Genomic DNA, 17,467 nt, shown 5'->3' on the forward strand with positions numbered 1-17,467 from the left:
TCAGACTCAGAGGGAGCCACTTCCTCCTCCATCTCACATGTTGTTCCAGCAATAACTGTAAAACATAATACGTTGTGTACATTTAAAATAAAATATTATAACATATGTTACTGGTGCTCAAGGACACACATCAATGTTGCATTAAAGAGATACGGAACCAAAGTTAGGAATCACATCATTTTGATGGAGCATGCAAATGCAAGAAGATTTTAATTTTCGATAAGTAATCATTTGATTTTAGTGTCTGTATTTTGAAAATATTCCAAAAAGCTGAGTACATGGAACATTTAAGAGTTCTCCTGTGTGTATCACTTGATGATTGTTATCTAAATATTTACTAAATATAAACATGTGCTAGCCATGTTCTGAAGCACAAAGTTGTAGACTAATAAGCTTTGAAATCTTAATCTTAAAATAATAAAAAGAAGATATATATCATCAGAGGAGTATATGATCCTTTTAATTCAAATGGAATGCTTCATCAGAATCATGATCAGAATATTTTGGAAAAATACACCTTTAATGACATATGAATGAGTCAATGGACTTAACAGAAGCTTGCAAAAGCAGGTCACTATTGCTGCTGGATCCCTCGGGGTTCGTCACAACAACTACATCTATTAATTATATTCAAATATATTAGTGAACACAGTTTGGACATCACTAAATCACAGTAGTCAGCAATATTCAAAATAATATACTTCTAAATTTGAAGATTAGAGTACTAATATGAACAATAAATTTATTAGTCCATCAAGGTGATCGTAAAGAAAATTATGTATTTCACATATGTTGGATTTGTTACTAGATTACACAGCCAATTCTTCTCATATGAATCGATGGCATATATAAATATAACTATTGATCCCTGTTTAAAAATAAGACACACACAACACTTTGAATAACAACTGGTTAAAATATAACCTAATCCATGTGGCACATAGATCCATTTGTGCAATGTACAGTAATCTGTTTTAGGACACAACACATATTGATCACAATGCAAAACATAAGATATTTCTCAAACTATGTCATCATGGTGCTGTTAGAATATGCTTATATATATATATATATATATATATATATATATATATATATATATATATATATGTATAAAGGTAGTCCAAGAGTGAAAGATGTGTTTTAGATATCAATAAAGATTCATCAAAACAGGGTAAGGATTAATGAAGATATTTCTTTTTAAAGGAACACTAAACACAAGTTTTTTATTTCGTGATTCAGATAGAGCATGCAATTTTAAGCAACTTTCAAAATTAATAATATTATCAATTTGTCCTCTTTCTCTTGCTTTCTTTCTTTGAAAACGTAGGCAGCTAAGCTATTTTTGGGTTCAGAACCATGGAAAGCACTTGGTGGGTGAATGTATCCACCAATCAGCAAGAACAACACAGGTTGTTCACCAAAAATGTCCCGGCATATAAAGTTACATTCTGGCATTTCCAATAAAGATACCAATAGAATGAAGACAATTTGATTATAGGAGTAAATGTTAAAGTTTATTAATATTGCATACTCTACCTGAATCACAAAAGACAAATTATTAAATATTAAAATATCTTTATTTGACAATGTCACTGTTAATGAATTGTCTAGTCCATATGTTAATGTAATGAATGGGATGGAGCATGCAATTACAATTCAATATATAATTTCAGGATATCATCAAGAATCTTTAATTATCCTTCTCTCTTAAAGGGACGTGAAAATCCAAGATGTGTAATTGTATTAATTTCCATGATTCAAGTCCAGTCTGTGATTTAAAAAAGCTTTCAAATATACTTATTTATTCTAATTTTTTTTTTTTTTTTTGTTTTTGTTTTTAAAGGAGCAACTATGCCCTACTGTTATCTGAAGGCATGTGTTGAACCAATGAAAAGAGGGAATTTTGTGCATCAACCAATAAGCAGGTTACTCCCAGTAATGCATTGCTGCTCCTGAGCATACCTAGATATTCTTTTCAAATAAGGATAACAACAGAATAAATCAATTTAGATAATATCAATTAATTTGATTTATATTTATAATCACATGTTGTGTATAATTCCTAAAAGTAAAATGTTTGTTTTCATGTGCTTTTAATGATAACACGAAAATATCAAAGCATATGAGATGTATATTTCTATAATCTGCACATATGGAACAATTTATCAATGTTGTCTAAATGTAGTAAAAACATGTAAAGCACTACCCAGGGGAAGAATACAAAATGCCCATGACCCTAAGATTACATTAAAATTAAGATATCAAGAATAGAAGGAATATCTTCAAATACAAATAAATTGCGATTTGTATTACAATGGAATCCCAACTCTGATACGTCATTCTTATTTTAAAATAACAATAAAAGAGAATTAGAGTATCGATATTAATATAGATCAATGTGAATGGATTATGTAATCTTATGTCAAAGTTTGGAATAGAAAGGTAAATTAAAATGACACATACTACCCTGTGACGAACCCGGGCTCGAGGGTCCAGGAACAACATCCATATCTGTAAAATATTCAATTAGGATTGGATATCATTAATACAAATCAGGCCATGGACACAAAAAAATAAAGCTTTTTCTATTCTAAATATTATATTTGTATTCACGTGAGTTCATTGTTTCCTAAACTAATGTATAAATAAAATGATCGTGTATTCTTATTTTCAATCTTTTATGTTGTTGACTGTCGCTTTAAGTCATTTTGTGTCTTCTTGCATTGTCATCAATTGATAGAGATTGTTCAATTTTTATTTTGATCTTGCTAATCTATCTTTTATAATGTAGAAGATTGTAAATAAGGATACTGTATTCTTCACATATATACTAATTAATGTATACATTTGACCAACATGTCTCAAGCAATGCCACTGTTACAGAAAATACATGTTCACGTGTGTGCGCAATTCTATCTTTCGGGATCATTGCACAATGATTCAAAACGGAATTGCGCATCTGTAATTTGACCAAAATGTCTCAAGCAATGCCACTGTTACAGCAAACACATGTTCATGTGTGTGCGCAATTCTATCTTTCGGGATCATTGCGCAATGATTCAAAGCGGAATTGCGCATCCGTGATTCTGAATTGATTTGGATATAGTAGTGTGATGAGTATCATTTCGAAAGACTTCAAATATATTTGCAATTGGGTGTATTACGAGATTAAAATCGTATATTTGTTAATATTGAATGATACCAATTAATATTTACAACTGGGGTATGATTCGATAGTCAATGTATGAAATGGCGGATGATTGGGATTTCACGGATGCGCAATTTCATTTTAGCTCTGTGACGCATATTCTGGAGAGCGCAAGAAACATCATTCCTATTTCATGTGTGACGATTCTAAATTCAGATATCTAAATATCATATGTAGCGTGTGTTGTGAAATCTATATAGGTTAAATATATGACTATATACACATTGCTTAAATATCTACTCAAATATTAATATATTATATGAAGTCTGATATTTACCTGGTTCAGCCTCCAGACTTTCATCTCCCAGGCCACCGGACGGAGAAGCAGCTGCACTGGCCTCCGGGTCAGGACTTTCCGATCCAGCAGCTGGGAGGGAAGAAGAAGTCGAGGAGCGAGAGGATCTAAATCTGCGGGGGACCCCGGAGATTGAGAAGGGCGCATAAAGTCACCTCATAAGGTTGCAGGTACAGTTTCCGTGGGGGTGGAACTTGCTTTCCATCCTTCCGACGGGCTTTTACCCAGTCCCTTATGAGGTTGACTTTATGGCTTAGCCGCAACCTCATATCCCCGAACCTCCGCATGATTTGATCCGTGGTCCTCTGGATGCCACACACCAAATTAACATCATTGGTGATAGACAACCAGAGGGCCCTCTTACTACTCTGCTTCGTCTACTTCTTCTTGTTCCCAAACAGCTGCGGATAGAAGTCCTCGACGGCGTTGACCAGTGCTGCACTTTCCGGCTTGGTGAATCTGGGAGACGTCATGCCTGATAGTCCTTGTTATTAAATATATTATATATATATATATATATATATATATATATATAACTGCAAGCAGGCATTAGAGAACTGACAAAAATGGCAATGTGTAATGGACTTTTATATGGTGAAGTAAACATGATATGCACCATGGGACATGGTATCTGTACATCTGATTGTATAAAATATTGACATTTTGTTATCATGTCTGTGAAGCCATACTGACTCAAGTTATGTTTGTGTGATGAATTCTGATTGGCCGTTCCTTAATGTTTCATATCTTAGTAACTTACATACACATACCTCCTGGGGGTGCTGTTACTACATTTTTCATTTAGACTTATTTGTAATTCATGGGACTGTTATGCGGATATGTGTGACGCAGATTTAATATACGTGGTCCATTAAATATTAATATATTAATTTTACATTTGATCTCTATTTTATTTTTAGTAAATATAATCCAGTCACATTAGTAAATGTTTAAAACATTTCGATGTTAATATCGATCATGTTATTTAAGACAAATATTTTTTAATAATAAAAAGTAAACGTATGTATTTATTGTTTATTAAAGAAATATCGTGACTCATTGTGAAGTATTGACATTGCTCTATTAAATGTATATACAATCTCAACAATGCACATCGATTGTGTGCTAGTGCGTGACATTAGAATAGAATTTTTAAAGATGCGAATCTCGTGTTGCAAGATACGTTTCCCACACTATATTTCAGAAATGCGTAATTTGTATTTATAATGGACGTAACTTGGATCAAATTTTTTTAAATGTTAAAATACATGTTTCTTCATTATTATTAAATAAACCTTGAGCTTGTATTTGTCTGAACTTCTCACATATGTTATTGGGCAACAGCGTCTTTATTTTTAAAGGGACATTACACACCAATATTTTCTTTCATGATCCGGAGAGAGAATACATTTTTTAAATTTAAAATGTAACTCGATCAGGGCCGGCGCTTGCATACAGGCAAGTTAGGCAAATGCCTTAGGGCGCTTCAGCAGGTGGGCGCAAACTTGGAGCAGCAAGTGACTATGCTACAGCAGCAGCATCATTCCATTTTTTTTCTTTTTCATTAAACTGCTGTGCACTTTTTATTTATGGGCAATGTACCTTCCGTACGCCCCTCCCCACACACACACATGCTGGCTCTCTCATTACTTCAACCATGCTGCTACACAGTCCTGAGTTCAGCCCCGGTCACATTCCTCATAATCACACTGCATAAGGAAGAGACCGGAGAGAAAGGGGGAGGAGCGTGATGAACAAGCAGACAGCAGTAACACGGAGCATCAGAAGCTTTCAACAGGTAGGCTAGGCTGGTAGCAAAAAGATCTTGCTGAACTGTTTTAATGATCAATCATGTGTGGATTGTTCAGCAGAGGGGGAGCAAAAGTAACTTGCATTAACTCTATGACTGCCAGGCAGGACTGCATGTCATTCTGTTACTGTACTGTCTTGCTCAAAGATTAGCTGCACTGTGCACAAGTGACAAGGTGGAATAAGGTAACAGATATTACCTACCCTTAAGTTTTAAATAATTTGACAATCATGTCCATATTTTATGAAATGTCAGTTCTGTTAGCTCTAAATAGTTCATAACCACATGCTTGTTAAAAATGCAAAGAGGAATGTGTTGCATGTTGTTTTGCATTTGAAAAACTCATTAATAAAACTTAAACATTGTTTTTTTAAGGCAAATCAGCCATATCTGGCTCCTGGAAAGTGTTTCTTGCTCCTCATTATGACTATTGGCTATTACATTTTAAATGCATTTGTTAGCCCCCTCTTAAGGCATTAGTGGGCAGGAGACATGCTGCTGTCTGATATATGGACCCCAGCAGATATTCAGGTTCCTTATTCTACTCTCCTGTCTGACCCCTACTAAGCCACTGGAGGGTATTTTTTTCTAATACCCCATGCCCACCAAATAAACACCTGACTCTCCTGTCTGGATCTGCTTTGATCCTATATTTTCCCCACTCCCAAATAGTATTTCAGTAAGAACTACAAAGTCAAAATCTGTATCTGACATGAAAGTCCACTAGGCTGCTAGAGTGGTACTAAGATTGAATACACTCTGGTAGACAAGGGGTTATACATGATGTTTATATAAACCTCATTCCTTTAGTTTAGTTGGTTTGGTATTTCATCATCAGCCTCAATTAAACATGAGTTTTCAGCATAAATAGTAAACAATTCCCTATATGTCAGATAATATCATAGAAGGTTTTATTAAAAGGATGTTTACAAGTGGAGATATATGTGTAGTGCTGAAAAATTCCTGAAGTATTTGGGCTAAAAACATTTTTACAAAACACATGTATAATAATATGTTAAAGTATTTTGCACACATATATACATTTTAATTTTGTGTGTACTTCATTTATGTGTGTATATATGTATATTTACAGTGTATGTATGTGTATACATATGTCTGTATGTGTATATATGTACAGTATGTGTGTAAGTAAATATGTATATGTACAGTATGTGTGTAGGTAAATATGTATATGTACAGTATGTATGTGTATATATATATATATATATATATACAGTATGTGAGTGTACATATGTATGAATATGTATAGTATGTGTATGTATTTATTTATATGTACAGTATGTATGTTTATGTATATACTGTATGTATGTGTGTATGTACAGTATATGCACAGTATGTGTTTTTTGTGTGTTCATATGTATATCTGTACATGTGTGTGTGTGTGTATATATATATATATATATATATATACAGTATGTATGTCTTTATGTGTATATATACTGTATGTGTGTATGTATATACTGTATGTAAGTATGTATGATTATGTATATACTGTATGTGTGTGAATATGTACAGTATGTAAGTGTGTATGTTTATGTATATACTGTATGTATGTGTGTATGAATATGTAAAGTATGCAAGTGTGTATGTTTATGTATATACTGTACGTATGTGTGTGTGTGTATATATATATATATATATATATATATATATACTGTATGTATGTCTGTATGTGTATATATATATATATATATATATGTGTGTATATATATATATATACTGTATGTACAGTATGTGAGTGTACATATGTATGAATATGTACAGTATGTATTTATGTATATGTACAGTATGTGTGTATACATGTGTGTTCATATGTATGTCTGTACATGTGTGTGTGTGTATGTATATATATATATATATATATATATATATATATATATATATATATATATATATATATACTGTATATATACAGTGTGTATGTCTGTATGTGTGTATGTATATACTGTATGTACAGTATGTGAGTGTACATATGTATGAATATGTACAGTATGTGTATGTATTTATGTATATGTACAGTATTTGTATGCAGGGGTAAAACTACCATTGGTACAGCAGGTGCAGTGACACCAGGGCCCAAGTGTTGGAAGGGGCCCATAGCAGCCAGCTTATACGTAGGCAAATGCGGAACGTGTACAATCCTAATGCAAGGGAGCCTTTTAATAGTACAGATTGCAGGTCTTTCTATCCTCAAAATCTTTATATGGAGCAGCATGTATATTAGTGCTATTTCTTACTACTGAGTTACCTTTGTGGGGGCAAACAAAATTTCATCAGGGCTCTTTTTTGTGTAGGTCAGGTACTGTTTGTATGTGTGTGTACATATGTATGTACAGGGTTATTATAGTTATAACAAATCAGGTTAACACACAAGAATTTGATGTGATAACAGAAATTCTGTATTATTATAGATAAAATAATTATCTATAGCTACTTAAAGGGATAGGAAAGTCAAAGTTAAACTTGCATGATTCAGATAGAACATATAATTTTAAGACACTTTTAAATTCACTTCTATTTTCAAATGTGCTTTGTTCTGTTGGTATCCCTTGTTGAAAAACAACACGCACATATCCTACACTAGTAGGAGCTGCTGCTAATTGGTGCCTGCACACATTTGTATTTTGTGATTGGCTGACTAGATGTGTTCATCTTGCTGCCAGTAGTGCAATGCTGAAAGTTCCTTCAGCAAAGGATAACAAGAGAACAAAGCAAATTTGATAATGGAAGTAAATTGGAAAGTTGTTTAAAGTTGTATGTTCTATCCAAATCATGAAAGAAAAATTTGGGGTTTCCTGTCCCTTTAACACAACACCAGGTCCATAGCATTTTGATAAGAAGCAGTATTGGCAGGGTATATACCTATAATATATTCTGGGAAAGGGGCGGTAAATTGTGTCTTCGCCTGTGTAGCCAAAAATCCTAGCACCGGCCCTGAACTCGATCTATTTAGATTAGTCTTTAGATATCCTTTACAGAAGAAATAGCAATGCACATGGTTGAGCCAATCACACAAGGCATCTCTGTGCATCCACCAATCTTCAGCTACTGAGCATATCTACATATGGTTGTAAAGGAAAGTATATCAAAATAATGAAGGAAATTAGATAATATAAGTACATTTTAATGTTTACATCCTGAAAGAAACGCTTTTGAATTTCCGTCCCTTTAATGAGCTAATATGCAATCTTTAAATTTAACAAAATACATCTGTCTAAACATTGTAAATATGCATTGTTGCCCACCCACAAATAAGTAGATATTTCCCAGTAATGCTTTGCTGATCATAAACCTATGCATCTCCATTTCTCAAACTTCGGATAACATAAGAATAAAACATATTTATATTTCCTTCTGTATTGTTTTCCCCACTGTGAATGAAATATCTTCCAATGGCTGTATTTATACAGCTTTACCTTAAAGGGACATTAAGCTATATGTTCTTTCCTGATTTAGATGGATAATACAATGTTAAAAAAATGTCAAATTTAGTTCTATTATCTCATTAGCTTTTATCTCTTGATATTCTTTCCTGTAAATCATATCTAGATAGGCTCTGTTGCTGCCGATTGGTAGTTGCACATAGATGCCTTGTGTCATTGTCTAACCCGTGTGCATTGCTATTTCTTTACCAAAGGATATCTAAAGAATTAATCTAATTAGATAATAGAAGCAAATTTAAATGTTTTTTTAAAAGATTTGTATTATCTCTCTGAATCATTAAATTAAATTTTGGTTTTAATGTCCCTTTAAGGACAAAACCATTAGGAATATGTGGAGTTAACATTGTAGAAATAAACTAAACTAAAAGGAAATACCTATAGATATGCAATATCTATCCAACAGGTAAAAGAGTATAATCTTGAGAAATTATCTTTTGATATATCTATAGTTAACTGACCCTTCAAATAACTCCACTAGAGCTAAAAAGTAATCAATATGGCATACAATAACTAGCTTGGTATAAATGTTAAATTAACTTACGTTTTATTTAAAGTTAATTTCTAACATATTACCTTAAAAATAATTAAAGCCGAAAAACCTATATTTAGTGTAAGAATGTTTTTGGATACCTAAGAAAGATTATAGAGATTAGAATGTAAATCTAACATTAAACTACACTGTCACTTTAATGTAAGTTAAACACTTTCATTTCTTAAAAGTGAAATGAACAAAGTTGTTATGTATAATTTATACTACATATCCTCGTCATAAACATTTTATGGTTTTAACATCTATAAATCACACACTAAAAGCATAGATGGATGTATTTAACTCCAACTTAAATTTTGTAAGATACTTCACTTTAACATTATCTGAATAAGCTGTGTTGATATTTTTCATTCAATACATTAAACAAAATTAGTATATTTGATATCAGGCATGTGCTTGTAAAATAGACATGGGACTAATATTTTGTTTACATGTCAGAATATTAGATGGATATATTTCTTCTTATCTTACTGTGATAGAGATATGTCTCAAAAATATGTATTTAAAAAAATTACATAGAAAAATATATAGTATGAAAATAAATTTATTTACAAAAAAATAAAAATAAAATAGGGAATTCATCACAGATGAAACTCTGAAAAAGAAAGAAAATAAATATTAAAAACATTAGTCATTTAGGTTATTTAATGAACACATGTCTTAACATATTCATGAAATCTAATAATTGTTAAATCATCTTGTGTCTATGCTCTAACATGTATTTTTTTTATCTTGATATTAAAAACAGGTTCAGACTTGAATTCTATATCTATCCATAATTGGAAATTAATCCCATTATATTTTCTAATCAATAGTTGAATTACACATTAGCATTTTAAATTATCCAAAATAATGCATATCAATAAATTTTTAAAATTTGATTGTATGAAGAACATAATTGAATGTAATATTTCATGTCCCTGCAAATAATATACCTAAATATCAACTATTAAATATATTCCTTTGTCTGATTGTTCAGAATCTGAGTCCTCTCTAGCACAAAGTAGGGGTAATGTATCTAAAATAAACATATTGTAATATAGGATATGTATATATTCCTAATTCTTTGAACATTCTTCCTCCTATGATTCTTAAATAGCATGCATTGTGCAAATTAACCTGGATGTATGGTGTTTGAAAGGCAATTCTCTTCAAAATATCAGTTTATCTTCATTAGGTGTCCTATTCATCATTTTCAAAATAGAGGATTGTGAAATACCATCTAAACAACAAATATAAAATGAAATCTAAGTGTCTCCAATAGGATGCATCCACAGTCTTGTTCCATAGAATTGTTGCCACTTACCATGTAAACGTGTCTTTGTATGGTTTTCAAGGTCAGCACATTTTAAAGACAATGCCACAGACATGATCACATTGGGATTCTTCACTTTCAGTCTGGGAGTCTTCACTTTCAGTCTTGAATTCTTCACTTTCAGTCTTTAGATGAAGTTATCTCCCTAATGGAAGAAAAAGTGTAAATCAAATAATTATTAAAAGTGTGTGACTTAGTTCTGCACCCCCCCACCATTTCTGAAGCTATTTAGATCACTAGCTTACTAAGAGTGTGTAGCATATTGTGTTATGTTCTATCAATCAAGTGTGAAACTGAGTCATACATTGTGCAGACCTAACCTCTGATGTATGACTTGGAATATGACTTGAAAGCATATAGTATTGCTACCGGATCCCTTTCTGAGTATCCAAAAATCTAGTAATGTGTAAACTAAATACTATATTTTAAAATGTATGCCATATGATGATACTTTGTTTATACTTACCATCTGATGTTGTCTTTGAAAACCAGGTGGCGAGGTCATTACAGGACCCAATGCCAGAATCATCTGATATATAAATTACCTATGATAATAATAATAATAATATTAAATTATATTTTGTTATAATAATTTGATGAACAATCCTAACATGTTTGCACAATTCTCTACTTCTCATTTCCCTAAAATTCACACATATTCGCAATGCTCCTATATAACGTCTAGTATTTACCATCTGAAGTGGCGGTTGATGATGTTTGCTCTGACATTGAGGAGGTCTCAGGGGCACCTGGATGGCCTGCAGCATCCCAGCCCACTGAGCAATATTATGCAGGATGCTGCAGGCTATAACGATCTTCGCAAACTTACTAGGGCTGTATTGGAGGGCTCCTCCAGACCTGTCTAGGCATCGTGACCGCATTTTGAGGAGCCCAAACATCCTCTCCACTACAGCCCTAGTTCGCTTGTGCGCCTGATTGTAGTGCTCCTGGGCCTCGTCCGTGGGGTTACGCAACGACGTAATGAGCCAAGGCCGGCTCATGTAACCCGAATCACCTATAAATAATGAACATAACAAAATGACAAATATTAAAAATATAGTTAAAATTATTATATTAAAAGACAATTTGTGTACACTAAAATCCCCTAAAATAGACATTTACTGAAAGACAATTAGATGGTTGAAGCGCATTCGATATCTGCCCATTTAAGCTAAGACATGCTACATATCTGTTTGGAGCTAAATATAGACATTTGTGGAAAGAGACAATTAAATGGTTAAAGCGCATTCTAAATCTGCCCATTTAAGCTAAGACATGCTACATATGCGTATTTCGCATAAACCAGACATTTGATAAAAGAGAAAGAAATGGTTAAATTGCATCCTAGAGCTGCCCATTTAAGCTAAGACATGCTACATATCTGTTTGGAGCTAAAACTAGACATTTGCGGAAAGAGACAATTAAATGGGTAAAAGGCATTCTAAATCTGCCCATTTAAGCTAAGACATGCTACATATGCGTATTTCGCATAGACCAAACATATGCTAAAAGAGAAAGAAATGGTTAAATTGCATCCTAGAGCTGCCCATTTAAGCTAAGACATGCTACATATCTATTTGGAGCTAAAACTAGACATTTGCGGAAAGAGACAATTAAATGGTTAAAGCGCATTCTAAATCTGCCCATTTAAGCTAAGACATGCTACATATGCATATTTCGCATAAACCAGACATTTGCTAAAAGAGAAAGAAATGGTTAAATTGCATCCTAGAGCTGCCCATTTAAGCTAAGACATGCTACATATCTGTTTGGAGCTAAAACTAGACATTTGCGGAAAGAGACAATTAAATGGTTAAAGCGCATTCTAAATCTGCCCATTTAAGCTAAGACATGCTACATACGCGTATTTCGCATAAACCAGACATTTGCTAAAATAGAAAGAAATGGTTAAATTGCATCCTAGAGCTGCCCATTTAAGCTAAGACATGCTACATATCTGTTTGGAGCTAAAACTAGACATTTGTGGAAAGAGACAATTAAATGGTTAAAAGGCATTCTAAATCTGCCCATTTAAGCTAAGACATGCTACATATGCATATTTCGCATAAACCAGACATCTGCTAAGACAGAAAGAAATTGTTAAATTGCATCCTAGAGCTGCCCATTTAAGCTAAGACATGCTACATATCTGTTTTGAGCTAAAACTAGACATTTGCGGAAAGAGACAATTAAATGGTTAAAGCGCATTCTAAATCTGCCCATTTAAGCTAAGACATGCTACATATGCGTATTTTGCATAAACCAGACATTTGCTAAACGAGAAAGAAATGGTTAAATTGCATCCTAGAGCTGCCCATTTAAGCTAAGACATGCTACATATCTGTTTGGAGCTAAAACTAGACATTTGCGGAAAGAGACAATTAAATGGTTAAAAGGCATTCTAAATCTGCCCATTTAAGCTAAGACATGCTACATATGCATATTTCGCATAAACCAGACATTTGCTAAAAGAGAAAGAAATGGTTAAATTGCATCCTAGAGCTGCCCATTTAAGCTAAGACATGCTACATATCTAGAGCTAAAACTAGACATTTGCGGAAAGAGACAATTAAATGGTTAAAGCGCATTCTAAAACTGCCCATTTAAGCTAAGACATGCTACATACGCGTATTTCGCATAAACCAGACATTTGCTAAAAGAGAAAGAAATGGTTAAATTGCATCCTAGAGCTGCCCATTTAAGCTAAGACATGCTACATATCTGTTTGGAGCTAAAACTAGACATTTGTGGAAAGAGACAATTAAATGGTTAAAGCACATTCTAAATCTGCCCATTTAAGCTAAAACATGCTACATATGCATATTTCGCATAAACCAGACATCTGCTAAGACAGAAATAAATTGTTAAATTGCATCCTAGAGCTGCCCATTTAAGCTAAGACATGCTACATATCTGTTTGGAGCTAAAACTAGACATTTGCGGAAAGAGACAATTAAATGGTTAAAAGGCATTCTAAATCTGCCCATTTAAGCTAAGACATGCTACATATGCGTATTTCGCATAAACTAGACATTTGCTAAAAGAGAAAGAAATGGTTAAATTTCATCCTAGAGCTGCCCATTTAAGCTAAGACATGCTACATATCTGTTTTGAGCTAAAACTAGACATTTGCGGAAAGAGACAATTAAATGGTTAAAGCGCATTCTAAATCTGCCCATTTAAGCTAAGACATGCTACATATGCGTATTTTGCATAAACCAGACATTTGCTAAAAGAGAAAGAAATGGTTAAATTGCATCCTAGAGCTGCCCATTTAAGCTAAGACATGCTACATATCTGTTTGGAGCTAAAACTAGACATTTGCGGAAAGAGACAATTAAATGGTTAAAAGGCATTCTAAATCTGCCCATTTAAGCTAAGACATGCTACATATGCATATTTCGCATAAACCAGACATTTGCTAAAAGAGAAAGAAATGGTTAAATTGCATCCTAGAGCTGCCCATTTAAGCTAAGACATGCTACATATCTGGAGCTAAAACTAGACATTTGCGGAAAGAGACAATTAAATGGTTAAAGCGCATTCTAAAACTGCCCATTTAAGCTAAGACATGCTACATACGCGTATTTCGCATAAACCAGACATTTTCTAAAAGAGAAAGAAATGGTTAAATTGCATCCTAGAGCTGCCCATTTAAGCTAAGACATGCTACATATCTGTTTGGAGCTAAAACTAGACATTTGTTGAAAGAGACAATTAAATGGTTAAAGCACATTCTAAATCTCCCCATTTAAGCTAAGACATGCTACATATGCATATTTCGCATAAACCAGACATCTGCTAAGACAGAAAGAAATTGTTAAATTGCATCCTAGAGCTGCCCATTTAAGCTAAGACATGCTACATATCTGTTTTGAGCTAAAACTAGACATTTGCGGAAAGAGACAATTAAATGGTTAAAAGGCATTCTAAATCTGCCCATTTAAGCTAAGACATGCTACATATGCGTATTTCGCATAGACCAAACATATGCTAAAAGAGAAAGAAATGGTTAAATTGCATCCTAGAGCTGCCCATTTAAGCTAAGACATGCTACATATCTATTTGGAGCTAAAACTAGACATTTGCGGAAAGAGACAATTAAATGGTTAAAGCGCATTCTAAATCTGCCCATTTAAGCTAAGACATGCTACATATGCATATTTCGCATAAACCAGACATTTGCTAAAAGAGAAAGAAATGGTTAAATTGCATCCTAGAGCTGCCCATTTAAGCTAAGACATGCTACATATCTGTTTGGAGCTAAAACTAGACATTTGCGGAAAGAGACAATTAAATGGTTAAAGCGCATTCTAAATCTGCCCATTTAAGCTAAGACATGCTACATACGCGTATTTCGCATAAACCAGACATTTGCTAAAATAGAAAGAAATGGTTAAATTGCATCCTAGAGCTGCCCATTTAAGCTAAGACATGCTACATATCTGTTTGGAGCTAAAACTAGACATTTGTGGAAAGAGACAATTAAATGGTTAAAAGGCATTCTAAATCTGCCCATTTAAGCTAAGACATGCTACATATGCATATTTCGCATAAACCAGACATCTGCTAAGACAGAAAGAAATTGTTAAATTGCATCCTAGAGCTGCCCATTTAAGCTAAGACATGCTACATATCTGTTTTGAGCTAAAACTAGACATTTGCGGAAAGAGACAATTAAATGGTTAAAGCGCATTCTAAATCTGCCCATTTAAGCTAAGACATGCTACATATGCGTATTTTGCATAAACCAGACATTTGCTAAACGAGAAAGAAATGGTTAAATTGCATCCTAGAGCTGCCCATTTAAGCTAAGACATGCTACATATCTGTTTGGAGCTAAAACTAGACATTTGCGGAAAGAGACAATTAAATGGTTAAAAGGCATTCTAAATCTGCCCATTTAAGCTAAGACATGCTACATATGCATATTTCGCATAAACCAGACATTTGCTAAAAGAGAAAGAAATGGTTAAATTGCATCCTAGAGCTGCCCATTTAAGCTAAGACATGCTACATATCTGGAGCTAAAAATAGACATTTGCGGAAAGAGACAATTAAATGGTTAAAGCGCATTCTAAAACTGCCCATTTAAGCTAAGACATGCTACATACGCGTATTTCGCATAAACCAGACATTTGCTAAAAGAGAAAGAAATGGTTAAATTGCATCCTAGAGCTGCCCATTTAAGCTAAGACATGCTACATATCTGTTTGGAGCTAAAACTAGACATTTGTGGAAAGAGACAATTAAATGGTTAAAGCACATTCTAAATCTGCCCATTTAAGCTAAGACATGCTACATATGCATATTTCGCATAAACCAGACATCTGCTAAGACAGAAATAAATTGTTAAATTGCATCCTAGAGCTGCCCATTTAAGCTAAGACATGCTACATATCTGTTTGGAGCTAAAACTAGACATTTGCGGAAAGAGACAATTAAATGGTTAAAAGGCATTCTAAATCTGCCCATTTAAGCTAAGACATGCTACATATGCGTATTTCGCATAAACTAGACATTTGCTAAAAGAGAAAGAAATGGTTAAATTTCATCCTAGAGCTGCCCATTTAAGCTAAGACATGCTACATATCTGTTTTGAGCTAAAACTAGACATTTGCGGAAAGAGACAATTAAATGGTTAAAGCGCATTCTAAATCTGCCCATTTAAGCTAAGACATGCTACATATGCGTATTTTGCATAAACCAGACATTTGCTAAAAGAGAAAGAAATGGTTAAATTGCATCCTAGAGCTGCCCATTTAAGCTAAGACATGCTACATATCTGTTTGGAGCTAAAACTAGACATTTGCGGAAAGAGACAATTAAATGGTTAAAAGGCATTCTAAATCTGCCCATTTAAGCTAAGACATGCTACATATGCATATTTCGCATAAACCAGACATTTGCTAAAAGAGAAAGAAATGGTTAAATTGCATCCTAGAGCTGCCCATTTAAGCTAAGACATGCTACATATCTGGAGCTAAAACTAGACATTTGCGGAAAGAGACAATTAAATGGTTAAAGCGCATTCTAAAACTGCCCATTTAAGCTAAGACATGCTACATATGCGTATTTCGCATAAACCAGACATTTTCTAAAAGAGAAAGAAATGGTTAAATTGCATCCTAGAGCTGCCCATTTAAGCTAAGACATGCTACATATCTGTTTGGAGCTAAAACTAGACATTTGTGGAAAGAGACAATTAAATGGTTAAAGCACATTCTAAATCTGCCCATTTAAGCTAAGACATGCTACATATGCATATTTCGCATAAACCAGACATCTGCTAAGACAGAAAGAAATTGTTAAATTGCATCCTAGAGCTGCCCATTTAAGCTAAGACATGCTACATATCTGTTTGGAGCTAAAACTAGACATTTGCGGAAAGAGACAATTAAATGGTTAAAGCGCATTCTAAATCTGCCTATTTAAGCTAAGACATGCTACATATGCGTATTTCGCATAAACTAGACATTTGCTAAAAGAGAAAGAAATGGTTAAATTTCATCCTAGAGCTGCCCATTTAAGCTAAGACATGCTACATATCTGTTTTGAGCTAAAACTAGACATTTGCGGAAAGAGACAATTAAATTGTTAAAGCGCATTCTAAATCTGCCCATTTAAGCTAAGACATGCTACATATGCATATTTTGCATAAACCAGACATTTGCTAAAAGAGAAAGAAATGGTTAAATTGCATCCTAGAGCTGCCCATTTAAGCTAAGACATGCTACATATCTGTTTGGAGCTAAAACTAGACATTTGCGGAAAGAGACAATTAAATGGTTAAAAGGCATTCTAAATCTGCCCATTTAAGCT

This window comes from Bombina bombina, chromosome 6 (genome assembly GCF_027579735.1).
Source record: "Bombina bombina isolate aBomBom1 chromosome 6, aBomBom1.pri, whole genome shotgun sequence".
Lineage (NCBI taxonomy): Eukaryota > Metazoa > Chordata > Amphibia > Anura > Bombinatoridae > Bombina > Bombina bombina.